General features: G+C 43.2%; 1 protein-coding gene across 3 annotated transcripts in view; it reads right to left on the minus strand.

Moving 5' to 3' along the window:
* ETS1 (ETS proto-oncogene 1, transcription factor) overlaps positions 1-11,627 on the minus strand; it is a 131,936-nt gene extending 120,309 nt beyond the window's left edge. For 2 of the 3 annotated variants that reach the window (XM_043579799.1, XM_043579793.1), the window contains exon 1: positions 11,526-11,627. The gene's annotated coding sequence lies outside the window, so the exon portion shown is untranslated. Of the gene's footprint in view, positions 1-11,514 lie in introns of all 3 variants that reach the window. The other variant, XM_043579794.1, reaches the window with a different exon arrangement.
* Positions 11,628-22,657: the final 11,030 nt, after the last annotated feature.

The following is a 22,657-nucleotide window of genomic DNA, read 5'->3' on the forward strand; positions in this document are numbered from 1 at the left end:
TCCTCCAAAAAAAAGTCTCACGGATCCCCTGAGATATCACGGACCTCCACCATTCATTCAACAAGCACAATGAAGACTTCCTTTGCTAGGAACTTGTTTATTCATTCAGCAAATAGCTACTATGTGCCCGCTATGTGCTAGACATTCTTCTGGGCTTTTGGGACCCACGGGCAAACAAAGACCTCCGATCTCATCATGGACCTCACATTCTCTCCGACTCAGAATAAAGCTGAGAAAGACAGTCTCTGTCTTCAGGCAGTAGAGAAGACAGACTTACCTATGGCTATAATATCATGTGATGAGTAGTTTACCAACAATATGGAAGAAAAAGAAAAGCAGTCAGTTCTTCTGGGTGTGGGGAGTGGGAAATCGTGGAAGATTGCACAGTGTGATGTGTGACCCCACGGCCCTATGAGTCACCCTTATACTCCCACAAGCAGCAGAAAGACCTTTACTCTTCTGAATTCCCATTTTCTTTGCCTATTTGTAAGAAAAAGGATTTTTGGAAGTGGCAGCCTTGTCCTGAAGGCCGGCCGGACAACACCCCTCGCAGCAACATAGCCTGGGGAAGGGTTCAGTGGAAATATGTGTTCTCTTTCCAATTGACGGAGTGAGGGAGGAAACCTACGGCCCCACATATGGTGCATTCTGTGCGGGATTGTGTTCCTGCAGCTACGTTATATGAATGACACTTCCCTTGGGGAAAAGCCCTTCACCCAGGGAGGAAGCTGAAAAGAGGGAGTTGCCAGGGCACTCGAGGGCCCTCATCTCAGGAAATAACTCCGGGACAGAAATGGATTACTGCTGTATTATTTTTTGGAGAAAGAAAAAAAGAACTCACCCTTTTTCCACTTGTAGATTGTGACACAGAACAGCTGCTTAGGACATAAACCCTTTCAGAAAAAGAAAGAGGAGTGTCTGCATGATACTTTTTTTTTTTTTTTTTTTTGACTTGTTGGCCAAAGAGAATTCCCTCCCACGTAACATTAAACATCAGCTGGGCCAACTTTTTTTTTTTTTTTTTTTTTTGGTCTTGGCATTATAAATGTTTATTACCTAAATACAAAACAACCGTGTGACTTAAGATTTACTACCCAGCCTAGAAGCAGCCACAGGCTTGTCAGAATGTAGAAACAATGTGAACGGTTGAGAACAGAATTTTGAAGACCTGAGTTCATTTTTCTTTCCTTCTTTTTTTGATGTGTATTTATTCTTGAGAGAGAGTGAGACAGAGTGTGAGGCGGGGAAGGGCAGGGAGCGAGAGGGGCACACAGAATCCAAAGCAGGCTCCAGGCCCTGAGCTGTCAGCACAGAGCCCGATGCGGGGCTCGAACTCACCAACCGCAAGATCATGACCTGAGCCGAAATCGGACGCTTAACCGACTGAGCCACCCAGGCGCCCCTGTGTTCATTTTTCTTGAAGGGGACCAGCTACTCCAGAGCAGTGGATAAATGGGTCTGAAGTGACTTTATCCTCAGGACACTGCCCTGGCTTCCACGAGAGGCGGTCCCAACCTCTCGGGCCTCATGGTCCCCACACACCACTGCACCTCTGCTCCAAGATGGAATCTCTGCTGTTCCCATAAGCTCCTGGTGCCAGTTCTCACTTCCCCCCCGTTTCTTCTATGATCACGTTGATAGAAATGACCTTCTGCCCTCCTGCTCCCCAGCTATCAACCCGCTTCTCCTCCGGCTTTAAGGCTCATCTCAAGAAGTTCTGGCTGCCAGGAACCCTTCCTGCACCACCCTTCACCGCAGCCAGGGGTGTCCCCCTTTCTCTGTGTTCCCCGCCATCACTGGGAGTAACACACCGTTTTATAAACATCTGTTTCCATTTGCCTCTCGCCCTAAACTCAGAGCCGTTTGAAGGTAGGCACTATGCTTTTTCACCTTTGTGTCTCCAGAATCGAAGACGGACTAGGGGGCATCAGAGAATTCGTTTTTGTTGTTGTCGTTGTTGAATTGGCGAATGAAAGAATGAATTGCTCTCACAAGGCCGAAACTATAAAGCAGATCAGATGTACATTGGATTTTCAACTCAGAGAAGCTGAATAGATTGCAGATCTGGATGAAGATCCGCTTGAAATCATCAGGTTTGTTGCGTGACCCCATCCCTAAGCGTGGGCCGCTAATGTCACCTTCTCACAGAAGCGCAAGGATTTTGTCCACCCTTCAGTCCGTCCCCCTGGCCCCCGTGCCACTGCTGGTAGGAGACGGACACACAGATTAGAAAGCTCGTACTAGCCCTTTAACTGACAGAAGCCCCTGTTTTACAGATAAAGAGGAAGACGCAGGCAACCCTGTAAACTGGTCAGGCTGAGCTCTGACCCTGGGTCTTCAGCCACCTTATCCTGGGCTTCTCTCTCCTCACTAGCCCAGAAGTTTCCAGAGAAAAATGCTCAGTCTCTGTGGAGGACAAAAAAAAAAAAAAAAAAAAAAAAAAAAGGATAGCCATTTGGTTTATGTGGGTGTATCTCAGTCTGATAATGGATTTTGAACAGTTTTCTGCGGGACTCTGGGGAGAGCTCTGTTCTTCGTAAAGCATGCTACTGACTGCTTCTGGAGCTTTCCACCCTCTCAAGCCCAGTGACAGGGCCAGTCCTGCAGGCTGACACTGCCTTTCACCCATATCCCTTTGGGGCAGGGTGTGGGTGATGCCTAGACGACAGAGAGGCTGGGGAGTGAGAGGGGTGCACCAGGCCAGGCCACAGCAGTAGGAAATCCCAAAGAGACCAGGTCTGCGTGAAGGCTGAACCCAGTTCACATCAACTCTGCCCCTGCTTGGCTGCGTTTCTAGTGGAGCACTGTGACATCACTTAGTGTTTTTCTTTTGGCGTTACGTGCTTTTCAAGGAGAGACTATGCCTTGAAGGGAACTAACCCAATAAACTGTACTTAAACATTTTTTTCTTTTGAAAATGATTGCTTTGGGCAACAGGATACGTGCGTATTGAAAAAAAAATTACACTAAAAATACAGAAATGTCGAAGATGAATGCCAAAATCACCCCAGATCCCACCATCTAGAGGTCATCGTACTAACCCTCTATTCAATGTTCCCCTGGGTATTTTTTTAATGTGTCTTTACAAATGTAGGTATAACGTATACGTATGATCATAATTTTACCGTCGTGATATAATTCTCTGCATGCCATTTTGCTATCTGCTTCTTTCACTGCCATCTGACATAATGCTATGAATATTCTTCTTTGTCAAGAAATAGAACTCTACATTCCAAAGATTACGGTTGTCAAGTATTCTATTGTATGGGTGCCTTATTCTTTTCTGAACGAGCCGCTTATTACTGTATAATTAATTTGTCCCGAATTCCATGTCATTATAAAAGTTCCCAAAATGTTTTCTCTTCTCATTAAATATCTATAAGTGGTAGTGTTGGGACAAAGAACGCGTACAAACTGCCTTCCATAACAGAGAAGCCAAAATTTTACAGCCACCAACAAAGGCATTGTGTTTTCCATTTGACATTACCCCCTAGTCTCCCTGTTACCTTCATGGGTCAAGAATCATGGCTACTGTGTAGCCTCGATGTAAAGATTACAGGTGGACAATTCAACTGTGGAATAAAGCCATGACATGTGGATAATGTGGATAAGTTGCTATGCAAAATTTACATAGATTTGCAATCAGGATTTCTCCTAGTATCAACAATTTAGGATTCTCATTAATTCGTATTTAAAAAAAACACCCTTTTGGTCTAGAATGCAGGAGAAAAAGAATTTGACCTCTAAAAGGATTATGCATTCAAAGAAAAATGACAGAACCTTTGCCAAACTAAAGACATTGTTCTCTATGTTATCAAGGCAACACCATGAATCTCCAATGAATAGAGTTTGAGTTTCTTCTTTCGGAATGCCATGAAAAATCTGTTTTTAAAGACTCAGACTGAGCATTACTTCTTTCAGGAAGCTTTCCCCCAACCTCCTAAGCAGTTAGATGGGCATTCTCCACCCTCCTCCACAGGACTCACTATAACAACGTGCCTACTTTGGTATTTGGTATTTGGTTCAGAGTACTTCCTGTATGCATATCTGTTTCTGTTCCTGAATCCTGAGTTGCTTAAGAGTAAGGACTATCTTTTTATATGTCACATAGTAGACATGCAACACATTTATTGACTGAATGGAAGAACCTTTTCATGAAATAGAATTAGAATGTGCAACAGTAGGTCTCAGGGCCTGAGTATATCCAAGAGAGTGGAAGAGAGATCTAGGGCAAAAAAAAAAAAAAAAAAAAGAGTTATCACTTGTGGTCACATGCATCCATATGCAACCTTAAGCTGAGACTTCTTTAATGTTAACCATGAGCAGGATCATATTTTTCCCTAAACTAATGAATGCACCAGATTGACAAGTTTTATCTATTCTCCTGTATCATTTTCTCTCCAACTCTCATGAGTAATTCATTGGCATTTTTCAAATCATTTTAGTGGATCTCTCCTTTCATCTGGCAGTGTAACAAAAGCTACCAAGTTCTATTCTGGCAAGAACGTCAATCTAAGCATATTCAGATAGTTTCCCAAGGAAACTTCGTAGTTGCAATAAAGAGGAAAAAAAATAGTTTGAAGGATTGGAGACGGTTTCTCCTCCTTGTTCCTAAATCCATAAGAACTTCGTTTTCTTGACTAGGTTTCTCAACATCCCAGTAGTAAACATTCCTTCTTATTTTAGGTAGCCAGCCCTGGGGCTCGTGGGTGGCTCAGCCGGTTAAGCATCCGACTTCGGCTCAGGTCATGATCTCACGGTTCATGGGTTTGAGCCCCGCATCGGGCTCTGTGCTGACAGCTCAGAGCCTGGAGCCTGTTTCCGATTCTGTGCCTCCCTCGCTCTCTGCCCCTCCCCCACTCACGCTCTGTCTCCCTCTGTCTCAAAAATAAATAAACATTAAGTAGCCAGCCCTGACCCATAAAGGCAGTGGTCTGATTTATGTGCTGTTACTCATGGTATCGGACTATCACACGAGGACAGTGTTTTGCCCTTCCTCAACGAGTTAACTCCTTCATATGTCCTGAAAAAGAGAGAGAGTAAAAGACTGCTTTGGTCTGCTGCACCATAGCAATTCGGAAATAAGGAGTGCCTGGTAGACTATTTAATGTTTCCTCTGTGTGGACACGAGTCCCTCCCAGTCACACTGCTGGCATGGCATGATGAACAGTGGGCAGAATGGAGTCCCTTCTTGTAAACATCAAGGGAGTACATTAAAACCCGCCCGCTCCTAAATGACAGGAATTTGATGACCACAATGTCAATCCTCGTCTCTGAAACTTTGCAAAGCCTAACGCTCTCCTTTTGGTAGTCAACCAGGCTTCACGTGGAAACATTTCCTGGAAGGCTGAAGGTAACATTCAATACACTGGTTTACAGTAAAAGTGCCCACAGCCTGGTCTCCAAGTGCTATTCTTCAAATGCTACAAGAATGCGCCATGAAATTCAGCAAATGATCACTGAGTCGATAAATTAAAATGTTTTTTTTTACTAAGAGACTAGAAACACAAAACAGTAAGCTGGAGAAAAGACAAGAAGTACTCTTTGCTTCACAATGACAGATGTAGCAGAGGTCATGATATACGTATGAGATTCTTGGCCAAGATGAATCTGAAGAAGGCCCGAAAGACTAAAATGTCAACTCTAACCCAACGGATGCTGCCACAGGAATCCTCAAAGAGCCTAGAATTTTAAATTACTTGTCAACTTACAGCGTGTGGAGCATGTTGGATATAAATCTAGACTTCAGATACGGTTCTGGCTCTTAAGGAGTGCTCAACAAAACTGAGAGACATCACACACAGAGGTAGATACTCAGAGAACAATGAAAAGGGGACAGGATAGATATTGAGAATGTCCTTTTCCAACTGTACTAAAGGACACCAGCTGCCTGAGAGCTCTCAAATCCAGCAAGCAGCTCCTGGAACTATGTCTGATTGTGATTTTCATGGTGGAGTTTCGGTTGTTTTATTGCCCAAATTGTAAGGTTCCAATTTCTCAGTAGAATCTTGAACGGCTTGCTGCCATTCTTACATGAAGAGGGATTTTGCAAATTCAGTCAGTTTTGGAGTTGGAAAACAAATTCACCGAAGCTGCCATTTTTTATTGGAATAAACTGACTTCAGAGAGGTGACGTGTTTATCCAGTGATAAAGAGCTCGGGAGTTGCAGACGGTGAGTTAACCTGTAGCTCCTTACTGAGCCAATGGCCATGGGCAAGTCTCTTAACCTCACAAAGTCTTAGTTTCCTCAACTATAAAATGGAGATGATAATACAAACCTGTTCAGGATTATTGAGGAGGGTTCTATAAAATAAAAGTGCTCAGCAGAATGCTTTACGCATGATAAAGCGGTCAACAAATAGTGGTTATTATGTCTTGCTCTTTTGTCACAGTGACTGGCATTAGTAAGCATTCACTAATTAAGTCATAGTGGTTTTTATACATTATTATTCTTACTGCCCAAGGCGGCTATTCATTCAGGTACCATAGCTGGAACCCAGATGGCCTAAATCCCTGTCTCTTTTTCTAAGGGACTTGCATTTAAATAATCAGCAAAGGATTCCCTTCCATAAGCATTAGTTAAGAATTTCACTGCAGCAAAGAGCCACCATTGCTGTTGAATGGTAGTCTGTTTGTACCATTGTTATGCATAAAACCAAGAAGTAAGCATCTTTCTGGCACTGAGGAACAAACTCATTGGAAGATTCCAGGGCACAAATGGGGAAATACTGTCGCGTCTTGAGCGAAACCAACATCTTTTTGACATAAATGTCGGTCTTTTGTGGAGTAACCCATTAGCAACTAGATATACACCTACGGAAGTAATAAGCTGCTACGGAGAATATTGCAAGAATTTTTGTTTGTTCGTTGTTTTTAATTTTGTTGTGTTTGGCTTTTTTTTTTTTTTTTTTTTTTTTTTTGCCAGGGGTGAGGGGAGCACGCTTCCCCAACTGATTTGCATAGGAATCACCTGGGAATTGCGTTACAATGCTAAGCCCGAGTCAGCAGGTCCGAGGTACAGCCTGACCATCTGCATTTCTAACGAGATCCCACCTGATGCCCAGGCAGCAGCTCTCCGAAGACCTCGCTTTGAGTAGCACGCCAGCGTCTGGACAAACTTGGTTAAATTCATGAGCAATCCTAACAAGGCAGGTGTTCAGGAGACAGAGCCCACCAAGGAACGGGCAAGAAGACGTCTGTGGCGCAGGCTGAGAAGTTTGATTTTTATCCTCGCTACAATAAGAGCCTGGCCAGGGGAACGTGGAACTCAGCACTGTCAGTGCCTCTCCAGCCAGATGTCACATGATGGCCACATATGACAAGGCTTCTTGCCTTTCCTGAGAAGCTCTGGTTTGAGTTACTTAGCCTCTAATGTCAAGAAATGGGCATCGCTGTGGTCTCCCCATTGACAGGAATCCCTCTGGACTAAAGACGGCTGGGGGCACCACAAAGACGATTACATCGTCATTTGCGTTATATTTTTCACAATTTTCAAGGACTTAACATCTGTCGGAAACTCTTCAATCTGTGTTTTGCAATTTTGATACATCTAAGATTATTTCGAAATGAAAAGTTAAAAAAAATTCGAAATGCAAAAAAGGCTAAAATTCTGGGGTTTTTGACTTTTCCCAGTGGCTTGGAAATTTAGAGACTTTATTTCCCCCGTCGAGAATATTTTCTTGACATTTTCACTAAAAGGTTGCTTCTTGGTTTTCATTCTAGTTAGTACTACCCAAACATTCTCTTCTGAGTTCCTGAGACAGCAGCAGCCCTTGACCAGGTAGAATATCAAATCTATTCTTTTTCTTTGAGAAACAAAATTGATCAGAAATGTCTTTCCCCGGGGCGCCTGGGTGGCTCAGTCGGTTAAGCATCCAACTTTAGCTCAGGGCTCCTGAGTTCGAGCCCCGCGTCAGGCTCTGTGCTGACCGCTCAGAGCCTGGAGCCTGCTTTGGATTCTGTGTCTCCCTCTCTCTCTACTCCTCCCCCACTCATGCTCTGTTTCTCTCTGTCTCAAAAACATATAAACATGAAAAGAAAAAAGAAAAGAAAAGAAAAGAGAAGAAAAAAAAAGGAAAGGAAAGGAAAGAAATGTCTTTCTATCCCTGTGTTAGACACCAATTCTTGCCATCTGAAGTCCAAAACACTCATAGACTGGGTCACATCGCTTAACACTTATATTGTCTTTTACTTTCAACCCCTTTTCAGGTAAGATCTTGTCTCCTAAAATAACTTATGTTGACTTTATGAACAAAACTTCCATTATTGTTCCTTCTGCATCTGTCACATCACCCAACACAAGGCTGGACACAGCATAGAAATTCGATCAATATTTGTCATGAGAGAGACTCAAGGAGAGATTTGCTGATCTGATCAACTGGACCTTGTAGCTTTCCTTCAGAGTCAGTATTACTCTCTAACAACAAATAGTTGAGTGGCAGATCCCCCTTTGGAAAAGGAGCCTAATCCACAGAATTCTTCCATGTAAAACCAAAACATCAGTCTGAGCAGAAAAATCCAGCCTGAACTCATGTAAGTATCTCAGAGCTACTAAGGTTCGTGCGAGATACAGTGCCAGCCCCAAGGTCTGGACTCACATCCCCTTGGTTCTAATCAGGTCCCTCTTCTACACTGTTCATATTACCAAGCCTCAGTGCCTTCATCTGTTAAATGGGAATAACAAAAGTGCCCACCTCAAATACTTCCCTGTAGATTAAATGAAGTGGTCTGTGCAAAGCACTCAGCAAGGGTCCTGGTGCATACCAAGTGCTCAATAAATATTAGGAATTATTATCCTTCCTCTGGTGAATTGGAGGAAACCAGGTATGATACCCAGAGTATCACCAAGATGAAAAAGTTGACTTCCCTGGGGCGCCTGGGTGGTTCAGCCAGTTAAGCGGCTGACTCTTGGGTTTCGCCTCAGGTCACGATCTCACGGGTCCTGAGTTTGAGCCCCAAATCAGACTCTGTGCTGACAGCATGGAGCCTGCTTGGGATTCTCTCTCTCTCTCTCTCTCTCTCTCTCTCTCTCTCTCTCCTTCTCTCTCTGCCTCTCCCCCACTTGTGCTCTCTTCTCTCTCTCTCTCTCTCAAAATAAAGAAAGAAACTTTAATAAATAAATAAATAAATGGTTGAGTTCCCTAAAGCTACATTTTCGGTAGAGCAGGGGCAAAGGAGATGAAAGGCATAAAACAAGTTATTTTCCTATCTAAGTTTCTCCAGGATTGAAAACTCACCCAGCTTGCCTCACAGGCCACTAAATTGCTGCATACCACATTTAGTTTGCTCTAATACTAAATACTTTTACATTTCCATATAGAAAGGAAGAAATGGGAGAGGGGGGGTAGGGGGACCGATATACCAGCTTCTGGGGTGTAACCCTTCCTTCTGCCACTTGATGCTGAGATGGGAATTTGAAATGGGTAATCGGAAAAGGAGAGTTGCTGTGGACAGCAGATCCCTTCCTCAATAAATAAAATCAGGAAGGATGGCCGAATTCGAATCGTCGGGGAGAAATTTGGTTCTACCTTGAGGCTCCGCGTGTAATCAAAGAGAGGATTGTCAGTGCCAATTATTTGTGTCCCTAACATGTATTTGTCAGTCTCCCACCCCACCCTCCCCTAGGGACCTGCACCCACACACCCAATTTGTTAGACTGCCCCTCAACATGATTGCCACTTTTCTTTACGCTGTTCACTTCTAGTCGCCCATCTTTGTGGAGTAGGTGGGGCACAAATCATTATTCACATTTTAGGGATGAAGAAAACAAGGCACAGTCAGGTTAAATACCTTGTTCCCAGGTACCAAGCCCATCTCTACTAGGACCCAAATGCATATCCGCTTTCTTGACTCCAAATCCAGTGCTGGCTCCAGTTATGAGCCTACTCAGCCTTTGAACTTCATTATAATCTGAGGCAGGCAACTGGCCTGCGTCCATGCTCTCACCCAGTTTGCCAAGGTCACAGATTGCCAGATGTTGAAGGATTACACCTTTTACCCGCCTTCTTCCAGGCTCTACTCTTGGACCTTCTAGCACCTCTACCAACTAGCACCTTGGTGCCAGGAGCCTGAAAGGCAGAGATACCCTCTCTGTAATCAGACTTTCATCAGACCCTCTGCTTCCCCCGTCCTCAGTCCTCAGCAGCGGAAGAGGCTGTGTGGCTGCCTCGGCTGTTTGTTTTCTCACTACTGAGTTGGCAAGTATGGAAGTTGTTGATTTACAATTAGAAGCAGCATGCTTCTTCAAATATTAATATTAATAACTACAATACTGAACACATGAAAAGGGCTTTTCATCTTCAAAGCACTTTGCAGACATTAACTCATTAACTCTCCCTTCCCTCCATTCAGGAACAACAGGTAAGTAAGAATCTCAACAGCAACAGCGGCCACGCAGCAACCCTCCACGCGTGCACAGCCCTCGCCTGCAGGAGCAAAAGTTTTCCTCTTTTAGGATAAAAAAAAGAGACGATGCAATCCAGAACCACAACTGATGAAACAGTCAAGATGCCAGTCATGTTACAAATCAAATGGAACTGCTAGAATTATCATTTTAGAATCTGTATTTCCTGCCGTGTGGCAAATAGGTCTGTCTCCTCAGTCGCACGGCAATAGTATGGAGTGACCGAGAAAAAATGGTGAGAAAAAAAAAAATCTTCCCCAAAAGGCAATAAGGAGAACCTACAAGCGAATGCCTAGTCTTTTCAACAGTTCATCCACGTAAAATGTGACTTTAAAAGGGGTAACAGGGATGTTTTAACAGCCGAAGCCACAAAGTGGCATTGCAGGATAAAATCCCCAAATGGAGGGGAATGGCCATCCACACCCGCCCCCCCCCCGACCACAGCCGTAGCCCATAGAAGTGCCCCTGACGTTCAGCTCTGCTGTGGAGAAAAGAAATGCCCCCCCTGACTTTGAGACTCTCCCTGCCTCAGCCACAGACCCCCAAAACAGGTAGAATATGGAAGAACGTGGAGTCACAGAACAGGGAAAAACACCAAAAAACAAAAACAACAAACAAACAAACAAACAAAAACCTGGCTAGTTTGGCTTGAAAGATTCGTGTAGCAATTTCCTCTCCACAGAAATTCATTAAGCTGCTAGGCAAAAAAAAAAAAAAAGTAAAGCAACAGGCTTGCTAAGAGTGAGGGGGGGAAAAAAAGGAATTTCTATGTTTAACTACAGCTTTATTTCTTTGGAACCGCTCCAATATGCAAAAAAAAATTCAGAGTTTCTGACAAGTAATCTGCGAGTATCTAAAACGTGTATGATTTTGCTTTTATAAAGCAGGGGAAAGAGTGAAACAAACTGATTTCAGACTATTTTAAGAAGGTTAGGAAGTATTTTTGAAAAATTATGAATGGAAACTATAGAAACATGTGAACAGAGGAAAAGAAAACCCACTTGTATCCTGAAAGTCCCCCATCAATTTACTGTTTAATTCCACAGACTGAAACAAAAAAAAAAAAAAAAAAAGGAAAAGGAAAATAGCAAAGTTTTAGGCAGAAACTCACACTTCACTTACTACTTGGCCGGAGAGACTGGGTGAGGAAAAGGTCCTGAGTAAGCTCCCTCAATGTCTGTGGTCTCTTTCCAACTACCTGCAGGAATCCTCCGCTCGGTGGCTATTAGAGGATGCAAAGACCATAATGTTTCTAATAGAGCTGCCTCCTTAAATTGGGGGGTGTGGTCAAGGCTGGGAGGGCTGGAAAAAAGGCTGTGCTCTGCTAGCCCCTGACACCGCGGAGGCAGCCGCTCGGACAGGCTCTTCGGTCTAGGTGGAAGAGCAAATATTGTTACTGGCTGGAGCGACACCAGATCACACCTTATTTTCTATCCTTCAAATTATCCTTCAATTAAATATAACTCAGCCACGAAGAATACTGGGGAGGGAGATGAGCCAGCTAGCTCAGTGGGATAACTTGTCTGGTCCTCCGCGGATGCATTAGGTTTACTTTCTACTGAATATGTGAATATTCATGGCTTCACATTTCTTGACTTTCTCAATGGAGCCCCATTTAACCCAGGCAAGGGGTCTGGAGAGGCCGGGCTTGCTGTAGAATCAGGCCCGGAAAGACAGTCAGAAAGTAGGATATCTACCAAACAGTTACCTGCTTTGGCTTTTTATTTAGCTCTGTTAACCTGATGTGAAATGTGATATTTCCTAAGAAGAAGAAAATAATTATATGGAAGGGAGCTGACCAAGTAAAGCATCGGGAGTTCTTAAAAGTAAAGTTAAAATACCCTATTCATATAAGCCTGGTCTTGGGTGATTTCAAAAATAGATTGGTTTGGGGACACCTGACTGGCTCCATCAGTTAAGCCACCGATTCTTGATTTTTGACTCGGGTTATGATCTCCCCATTTGTGAGTTTGAGCCCCACATTGGGCTCTGCACTGACAGTACAGAGCTTGCTTGGGATTCTCTCTCTCTCTCCCTCTCTCTCTCTGTTCCTCCCCAACTTGTGTTCTCGCTCTCTCTCTCTCAAAATAAATAAATAAACTTGAAAAAAAATTTAAAAATAGATTAGTTTTAGTGGCCCTGATTTGTAGTTCTCGTGCAGCAATTAAAGGACAGAAATGCTCATATATTTCTCACTTAGAGAAAATGTGAGCAATGTGAAAGTCATGCATTTGTTTTAGGTGAAAATATACAGCATCTTATATTTACATATTCAGAACCATGGTAAGAATGTTACATTCACGTAATATCGTTTCTATGAATAGGGTTATTTTGTTAGAGAATTTTTTTTAAGTCAGTATTTGGCTGCTTTTTTTAAAATACTTATTTTGAGGGAGAGAAAAAGAGAGAGAGTGAGTATGAGCAGGGGAGGGGCAGAGGGAAAGGGAGAGAAGGAATCCTAAACAGGATCCACACCCATGGCCCAGCAAGGAGCCCTTCTCAGGGCTTGATCTCACAACCTTGAGATCATGAACCAAGCCGAAATCAAGAGTTGGAAACTTAGCTGACTGAGTCGGTTTAACTCAACACTTTTATCCTAAAGGATTCCATTTTCTTTGAGGAATAGATGGGAGATAAGATTTGTCATGGTTCGTTCCTTTCCCTTTCTACTGAAGACACAAATGCTCAACTTGGAAAGTCTATGAACATCTATTGAATGTCACTCAGAGCAACATCCTCATTTTCCTTTGCTGTATAAGGCTAGCAATGCAGTTAAGATGGCATTGTAATTAGAACAAGATTTTACTGCTCATCTTTGGCCCTTGCACCTTAACATGGCTTAGAAAAACGAAAGAGATAGTGCTACGGATGCAGTTTTGTTTAGTAAAGGTCTGTGCCAGGCACTGTGCTAGACTCGAGAGAAATAACAAGGTCACGCTGCCGTGGGCAGACAGACATAAATCAATAGTTGTAATACAGAACAATACATGCTATTTAAAAATCTCATTGTCGATTTAGCCAATTGCAGCTAACTATGGTTGTATTCACTATGTTCCAAGAGACGTGGGAAAAAAATGCAGAGAAGACTTGGATTCTTGTCCTCCAAGGGTGTACAAGGTGATGGTTAAGAACTCTGGAGTTTGGGGCACCTGGGTGACTCAGTCGGTTGAGCGTCCAACTTCAGCTCAGGTCATGATCTCATGGTTCATGGGTTCAAGGCCCGCATCAGGCTCTGTGCTGATGGCTCGGAGCCTGGAGCCTACTTCGGATTCTGTGTCTCCTTCTCTCTCTGCCCCTTTGCCGCTCATGCTCTGTCCCTGTCTCTCAAAAATAAATGTTAAAAAAATTAGAAAAAAAAAAAGAGGCTCTGGCGTTTGACATTGTGTCCATAAGAGTTCATACAGACAGCAACCTTTTGGGACCTTAGCTCTAATCTCTACCACTACTTGCCATGGTGACAAAGAGCATAAGAGCATAAGCTAGAAATCTGAATGATGCAAAATAAGCCACCACTGGTTTAAATTGCCTGGAGAATGCCCAAGAAAGCAGGAAGCTTTGTTTAAAATAATATCTTCAAAAATATAGCATTAGATCAGTATCGACATGCAATAAATAAATGAATAAAGCTAGATCCTTACCTTACACCATATACAAAAACTAACTCAAAGTGGACCAAAGACCTAAACATAAGAGCTAAACTATAAAATTCTTAAAAGAAATCATAGGGGAAACTCCATGACATTGAATTCGGCAACGATTTTGTGGATGGGACACCAAAAGCTCAGGCAACAAAAGAAAAATAAGTAAGCCAGAATTCACCAAAATTAAAAACTTTTATGCATCAAAGGACACTATTAAGAAAGTGAAAAGGCAACCTACAAAATGGAAGAAATTATTTGCAAATCCATAATAAGGAATTCATATTCAGAATATGTAAGAACTCCAAACAAAACAAATAACTCCATTACAAAATGGATAGTCCCGTTAAAAATGGGTAAAGGACTTGAGTAGACATTTCGGTCAAAGATGTACAAGTGACCTGTAAGCACATGAAGAGATGGTCAACATCACTCATCATCAGGGAAATGTAAATCAAAATCACAATGAGATACCATTTCACACCTATGAAGATGGCTATTATCCACCCACCCCCCAAAAAAGACCAGTGCCAGAAAATAACAAGTGATGCTGAGGATGTGGAGAAATTGGAGCCCTCCCTCAATCCTGGTGAGAACGTAAAACTGGTGTAGCCACTATGGAAAACAATATGGTGGTTCCTCATAAAATTAAACATAGAATCATCATAGGATTCAGAATTCCACTCCTAGGTATATGCCCCAAAGAATCAAAAGCAGCGACTCAAACAGATACTTGTACACCAATGGTCATCGTAGCATTATTCACAACAGCCAAAGTGTAGAAACAACTGAAATGCCCATCAAGAGATTTTGAATGGATAAACAAAATGTGGCACATACAAACAATGGAATATTATTCCGTCTTAGAAAAATTAAATTCTAACACATACTACCACATGAATGAACCTTAAGGATAGTAGGCTAAACAAAATAAGCCAGACCCAAAAAGACAAATATTGTATGATTCTACTCAAATGAGGTACCTAAAATAATCAAATTCATAGAGACGAAAAGTAGAATGAGGTGACCAGGGTCAGAGGGAAGTGGCAAATGGAGAGTTAGTGTTTAACGGGGACAGGGTTGCAGTATAGGATGATGAAGAGTTCTCTACGTGCATGGTGGTGATAATTACTTAATGCCACAGAACTGGACATTTAACGTGGTTAAAATCGCTTGGCTGGTTCAGTCGCTAGAGCATGGGACTCTGGATCTTGGGGTTGTAAGTTTGAGCCCCGCGCTAAGTCTACGTAGAGATTACTGAAAAATAAAATCTCTACAAATCACAGCGGTTAAAATGGTAAATTTTATGTTAGGTATATTTTACCAAACTTTAAAAAAAAATACACTGTCCTGAAGGAAAAAATGTATAGCACCAGCGGAAAGTAGACCATCCACAGAAGGAATGCTTTCTGACCCACATGGATGGCAGGGGCGAAAGGATCCCCCAAAAGAAGCGGGTATGCACTCACAGAGAGCTGCGTGGGACCTCCTTCTACTACACAGAGCCCTTCAGTTGAGTCATCTGTCAAAGAGGGGATGATAGGGGCGCCTGGGTGGCGCAGTCGGTTAAGCGTCCGACTTCAGCCAGGTCACGATCTCGCGGTCCGTGAGTTCGAGCCCCGCGTCAGGCTCTGGGCTGATGGCTCGGAGCCTGGAGCCTGTTTCCAATTCTGTGTCTCCCTCTCTCTCTGCCCCTCCCCCGTTCATGCTCTGTCTCTCTCTGTCCCAAAAATAAATAAACGTTAAAAAAAAAAAAATTTAAAAAAAAAAAAAAAAGAGGGGATGATATACCATCACGGTTTCACAAAGTTGTTGAGATTACTATATAATTGGTTGATTGGATATAAACAGTTAACTGAAAAAGCCAAAGCTCGTTGTTCTTCTCCATGCTCTATGATATCAAATTCGATGGAGAAGGACCTCAGGTAAGATACTACATATTTCAAGATCCTCAAGAAAAAAAAAAAAAAATGAAAACCTGGTTATCCAGAAGACAGGTATACCTCTGGGTTCCCATGTGAAAGACTCGTTTGCTTTTCTGAAGATCTCCATAGCCCCACCTGAAGAATGGTAGTTTCAGTATAGTTTAGACACAATTGGAACAGAGCCTGAATGAATTTCTAGAATAATTACCACCAAGCTATTGCTGCTCTTACTGTGGAGAAATATTTCTCCTTCTTCCAGCCTAACAAACTACATTGCAAGTTAGTATTTCCTAAGAGGAAAAATGGAGAAGACACATTCCCAGAATCCTAACCTTGCAAGGGTGCTCAACCCTTCCACCACCAACCTCCCTTCCTCCCACCCAACCTCCAATAACGCAGGAATCCCCTTTAGGGCAATCCATATTCTAAACCACCCTTCACACACAAGACTCCTTGGACCTCCACAGTGGCATTGAATTTAATGACAAACCAAGCACGATCGTCCTTTATCGCATTGCAAGTGCTATCTCCTTTTTCCTTCCATCTCACTTAAAAACAAACAACAACAACTGCTGATGCTTCGGAAGACTCGGCGTAGGCAGGAAAGCGGCATCTAAACCAATTATCAAGACCGAGTGGAGGTAAAACCCAGATCCCGTGGTCACCAAATATCGAAGAGGCCCCAAAAGACAAGATGAAAGGGAAGCAAGGAACAGAGAACCTTTGTCTATTCGCCCTCCAGCTCTGGAACTTCTTACCCTGTACTCTGTGATGCATCTATCTCCTTTCCATGATCAAAAGCTGAGAGCCTGTGTCTCGGGCCGCAGATGAATCAGCGGTGGCACACGTATGTGTGCGTGCACATCTGGCACCCAGATGCTCGTCCTCCTCTGTGCCAGCGAGCCTCTGGAGAAGCTAGAGTTCTTGGCATGGTGCTCCCAGGACCCCACGGTTGCCGGAACCAGCTTTCTGTTGCTTCCTCCCTGTCTACAATGTGAAATGGCCTGGGGAGAGCGCCCCGGAGGGGCACCCTGCAAAGAAACGTTGATTGAGCTGGTCCACCAGGGCTCTCTTGAGTTCACTGACCATCCTCGGAATTCCGTAAAGTTCAAAAAGTTCCAACAGAGCAAAGCCCATGGTTGTGGGGTGTATGATGGCCCACTGAAACCCGTCTCAAACCACCTCCTTTTTGACCCTCTTCCTTTTTTTTCTGTACTTTTGTCCCTGAGTTCCCTGTCCCCTCCTCCCCTGAAATCTCTTGACTTTTTCTGTCAATCTACGCCTACACGGTTTTAAACCTCTATTTTTTATTACTAAATTAATATGTGGTGGTAGTATATTCAAACAATACCGCAGAGTATGGATAAAAACTAGAAGCACTACCCCTGCTCCCTTTTACCCAATGTCACACCAAAAAGGTTTGATATGCAGCCCCCCGACCTGTTCCTACACCTTTCTCGTGGGATTACATTATACGCACTGTTCTGCGATTTGTGGTACATTTACTGGTGTCGTCTTTCCATGTCTCTCCAGCTAAACTACCTCACTGACTTCAGCAAGCAAGCCTAATTCTGTCACAAGGCACATGAATATGGGCCACGTGAGTCTAACAGGCTATGGCGTGACAGGTCAAAATATAACACGGACAGCATGGCACCACTTGAAATCTGAAAGCACAAATCGCCCAAGTCTTCTCTGGTGGTATGGGGCATTTTTGTGTGTTTGTTTTATTCTTGTTATATGTGCTTTCTGCTTTGCTCCATTTTGTTTACTCCATTTTGTGCGGAAGAATTTTCTTTTCTTTCTTTCTTCCTTTTTTTTTTAAGTTTATTTGTTTACTATGAGAGAGTGTGCAGGAGGGGCAGAGACAGAGAGAAACAGAGAGAGAGAAAGGGAGAGAGAGAGAATCCCAAGCAGGCTCTGCATTTTCAGGGCTCGAATTCATGATCCGTGATATCATGACCTGAGCTGAAATGAAGAGTCAGACGCTTAACCCACTGAGCCACCCTGGCGCGCCGGCAAAATTTTATTTTCAAGTGTGTGATCAAGATTACCGTAGAGCACAGTGTTCTAACACAGTGTTATAGACTCAAGGTTAAGCTGCCCCAGCTCGAACCCCAGCCCCGCTTCTTGCTGTGTTACCTTGGGTATTGTAAGTTTCCTTACCTTTAGTTTCCTTGCATGTCAAATGAAGATAAAGATACACACAACTCAGGGATTACTGTGAGACTCAAAGAGGCATTGAGGGCTGAGTATTTCATTCATTGAGTTTGCACTTGATGAATATGAACCATCGTTACCAATGGCAGGGCAGGGCTAGACCCAAGGCTTCCCATTTTCTGACCACCACGCTCAATGAATCTTGAGAATGCAGGGGCGACTCCTCCCTCCTGGCTGCAGTGCTGGTCTGCTGATCAGGACAGAAAAGGCCGATACAACATTCAATGATGTAATTGGGACATGCTTGCTGATAGAGGGGGACCTGCTGAGTTTACAGATGGACAGCCACAGGTGTGGCTTGGAGGTGGTTCCCACCAAGTGATATTGCCTGTGTGAATTTTCCCTGTTGAAACAGTCTACTGATTACAGATTGGGCCCAGTCTTGGGGTCAGGCCCTCCTCCCAAGATGACAACAGGGCTGACCCTTTGAATTTCCCCCAAGCAGGTTTTCTAGTCCCAATTTTGAAGACAAACTGTTTTTTGTTTTTAATTTGTTTTTAATGTTTATTTATTTTTGAGAGAGAGAGAGAGACATAGCACAGGTGGGGAGGGGCAGAGAGAGGAGGAGACACAGAATCCGAAGCAGGCTCCAGGCCCTGAGCCATCAGCAGAGAGCCTGATGCGGGGCTCGAACTCACAGACCGCAAGATCATGCCCTGAGCCGAAGAGGGACGCTCAACCGACTGAGCCACCCAGGTGCCCCGAAGACAAACCGCTTTCGATGGAGGGACATCGAGACCATTAATATATTTTCTGATTTATACGAGATTTATACTCCTTTACGGGAAGTTGCTGGGGCTTCTGGGAGGCCATCTGAGCTCTACTTTCTCAAGGTGCCGAGGAAGTAGCTCCCTCTGCTCCAATTGCGACCTCTCTCTGTGCCTTGGCCATCTTCCCATCTGTGCCCCATGCCTGGGCCAAATCAGCAGCATCTGCTCAGACAAGATATGCTTCCCAGAACAGGACCATCATGACAACAATCCCATAAGCCATGAGTTTGTGAGCTGGGAGGAAACTCGGGATTCTGCAACCTCATCACCTCTCAGATAAGTAAACGCAATCGGAGAGATCAATCTCTTGGTTAAGAAAATCAGTAAATACATTTGTGACATCTCTTCAAATCTAAGTGGTTAACGATTTTGCAAAAAACTATTGTCAGCTGCATATTGAGCACCTTGGGTGAGTCCACGGGTCTAGTTTCGAAGCTAGGGTAACTAGTACTATAGGAGCAAAATTCAGATTAATTGAACTGTTGACGGAGCGATTCTCCCATTTTTACATCAGATGCCTGGGGACTCAGTAGATAGTTCAGTCCCCAGTGAACCAGGGAGAGGAAAGAGCAACCCAACGTACCACCAAAACATGTTTAGGCCCAGGAGTCCAGTAACCACAGTCAGCTGCGGCCATAAATGTGTTAAGAGATTTATAGAAAGCCACATTCATCAGTTATTAATGTCCTCTTTTATTTTGGTCTGGTGCTGATGAATGATTAGAGGTAGATTGGTTTGTTTTTGAGCTTTTTCAATCAACGCCAGGTTTGCTGTTGACATCTTTATCCTCAATACTTCCCTTTCTTCCTCTCCATCACCAAGATGATTCCTGAACTCAGGGACTAGGGAGACATGCTAAGGTGATCCCTATGTCTCAACCATTCACATACACCTGGTTTCAACCTGAATTCTACCTCTTCCAGGAGACTTTCTCTGACCACCCGCATCTGCCTTCTCTCACTAGATCGTTACATGTTTGAGTAGCATAACACTCTGTCTTTTGGAGCATCGATGATATTGTAATTGTTTGTGTGATGTCCATCTCCTTTGTTCATTGTAAAAGCACAGGAAGATCAGTCTTGTTTACCGTTGTTCCCACAACTCTTATCATTATACCTAAGACCTGAAGTAAAGGCTGTAGAAATATTTGATATTGAAGGTCGCATGGATGGATATTTGAATGTTGGCCATCCACTGTCTAATTTACTTCTAATTGCTTAACTTTGGTTCTTTGATCTTTAATTCTCCTTCCACTGCTCCTTATATTGTCACACGTTTTCCCAAATTCTGGCACCCAAACCTGCCCCTAGAAAACGCATCACACAACCGTTTCAGCATGAACTTTTCCCCAATCAACATAAAAATAAACCGGTCAGGAGAATAATTTATCTTTTGCATAGCACGAAGTGAAGAACTGACAACCAGAAAATTCAGGCTGTGTAAACAGGCAGAGTGAGTCACGACTTCACACCAGATTTCTTTTTGTCTGTTATCTGGGTAATTCAGTTCACATCTGGAGTGTTTTTCCTTTACTATTTGATTAGTTGCCTCAGTACAATCCCTCATCTTATTTTTCCTTAAGGGTAAGAAAAATAGAAGCAATTGACCAGTGATTGCCAGACTGAATCTAGACTTTTGAGTTTTATTTCCCTCCTAGTTTGTTCTCTAAGAGTTTTAGGTCTGAAAAAACAAACAAACAAACAAACAAACCTTGAAATATGTTACTCATTCTTATCAATGGCTATGGGCCACAGAAAACTCTTCATAGTGTATAAATGTATAGAAATGGGATCCCAGGACTGGTTCAGAATGGGACGAGCAAAGAGCCTGGAAAGAAACACTGTGGTTGTACAATCCAGTCTTTAACTTCCCAAGAAGCATACAGATCTGTTACCTACAACACTGATTTCTCCCTTCCTTCTGTCCTTCCTTCCTTCCTTCCTTCCTTCCCTTTCTCCCTTCCTTTCCTTCCTTCCTTCCTTCCTTCCTTCCTTTCTTCCTTCCTTTTCTCCCTTCCTTTCCTTCCTCCCTCCCTTCCTCCCTCCCTTACTCCCTTCCTTCCTTCCTTCCTTCCTTCCTTCCTTCCTTCTTTCTTTAAAGAGGCAGCTGAAGAAGTCACATAAGCTTGAACTCAAACTTTGCACCAACCAGAAAACATCTGGAAGAGCCAAAGATGCTGACCTAGCTCTCAGAGAGAAGCTTGTGACCAGAGAGAATCTGGCTCATTATTCAATAAATTGAACTCCTAATTAGGGTTGCCTCTTGCATCATAGCCCATCCCTGGCCAAAGCACAACATGATACAGTACAGCACTTTTTATCTTCTCCTGGTGGCACTTTGAACATGGGTTTTTAGAAATTGTGGGTGTTAGGGTAATAGATACCTCTAAAGAAGGCTAAAAAGCCCCAAAAAGAGTAAAAGTGAAAAGAGCATTATTGTTCCTTGCTTAGAGTAAGGCAAAATCCTCTGATGGGTCAGAGGTACGGGAGGGCTGGAACTTGTCTAGAATGTAGAGGTCAGCTCTAAAGGTGACCCAAATTCAAGGAAGCCTAGAGTGAAGAATGTATATTGAAATTATGTTCTTCCTCTTAAATCACTGCCCAAGATAGAAATTCAAGGACTTTAATCTTAAATCCAAGAACGGTTCTGCCTTCTATCTCTTTTTCCAAGCCATTATCTTTTGAAATCCAAAACTAATACGTCTCTACTGTTTAGAATTCCGGAAGTATGGAAAAAATAAAAACAGAAGACTGAATTCCTTTATAATTCTCCCCCCGGAGATAGCCAATGATAACATTTCGTAAGGACAATTTCTTTCTAGGTTTTCTATGTGGGCAAGTATTTTTAATTTATACAGAATAAAATAGGTCATGTTACACACGATATTTTCACCTGTTTTTTCTTAGTTATTAATCTTAACCTCTTTCGAATGCCATTAAATCATTGCCTTCTACAGCATTTGTAGTGCTTCCTGATGTGCTCATATGTATTCCTGCAAAGTCTAGACATTTAGCATAAGACTGAGCCTTCATTTTAAACTCTGCCAGTAATGAAAGAATCCTGAGACCTGGAGTCAACGCCTAGTTTCTACTAACCGGCTGCATGCTTGGGGGCACTGGTTTCCTCATTGATGAAGTAAAAACTTACATAGTTAACTTCTAGAGACTCCAGGAGGTGGACTTCTGGTACCTGAATCACGTAACGCACAATTTCTTAACTGTTCCGCTTTGCCTGCTATGTCTCCTCCATATGAGAGGGATTTCCCCTTTTCCTTCATCCTTTGGTTTTCCTTTTATTTTTCCATTTCCTTTCTCCCGAAACAATGAAATGTGATGCCTTTGATCTGCTCAGCAGAAGATGGGCGCCTGGATTCTTCTTCCATGCTTCCGTAAACTTGGCACCACTCTCCTGGTGTGAAGTGCAAAGTCCGTTTGAAGCCCCAGGCATCCGAAAGGTACTTGTACAGAGTGCTCTTGCACCAGGCTCGTTTCCCTGGTGTAGAAAGAGAAGTCCGAGAGCTTCAAGTAAGTCTCTGCCTTCTCGCGGTCTCCAGCCAGAGAGAGACCATAAGGAAATATAAAAGGCGCAGTCATTTTCTTTGGACCGGGAGCAGAAATTGTAATCTCTTCTGCTTTTAGAAGGGCCAGTAAGGATTTCGTGTTCCACATCAAAGAGAAGGTAGGAAGAGACAATGTTTTTCC

This window comes from Prionailurus bengalensis, chromosome D1 (genome assembly GCF_016509475.1).
Source record: "Prionailurus bengalensis isolate Pbe53 chromosome D1, Fcat_Pben_1.1_paternal_pri, whole genome shotgun sequence".
NCBI classification, from domain to species: Eukaryota; Metazoa; Chordata; class Mammalia; order Carnivora; family Felidae; genus Prionailurus; species Prionailurus bengalensis.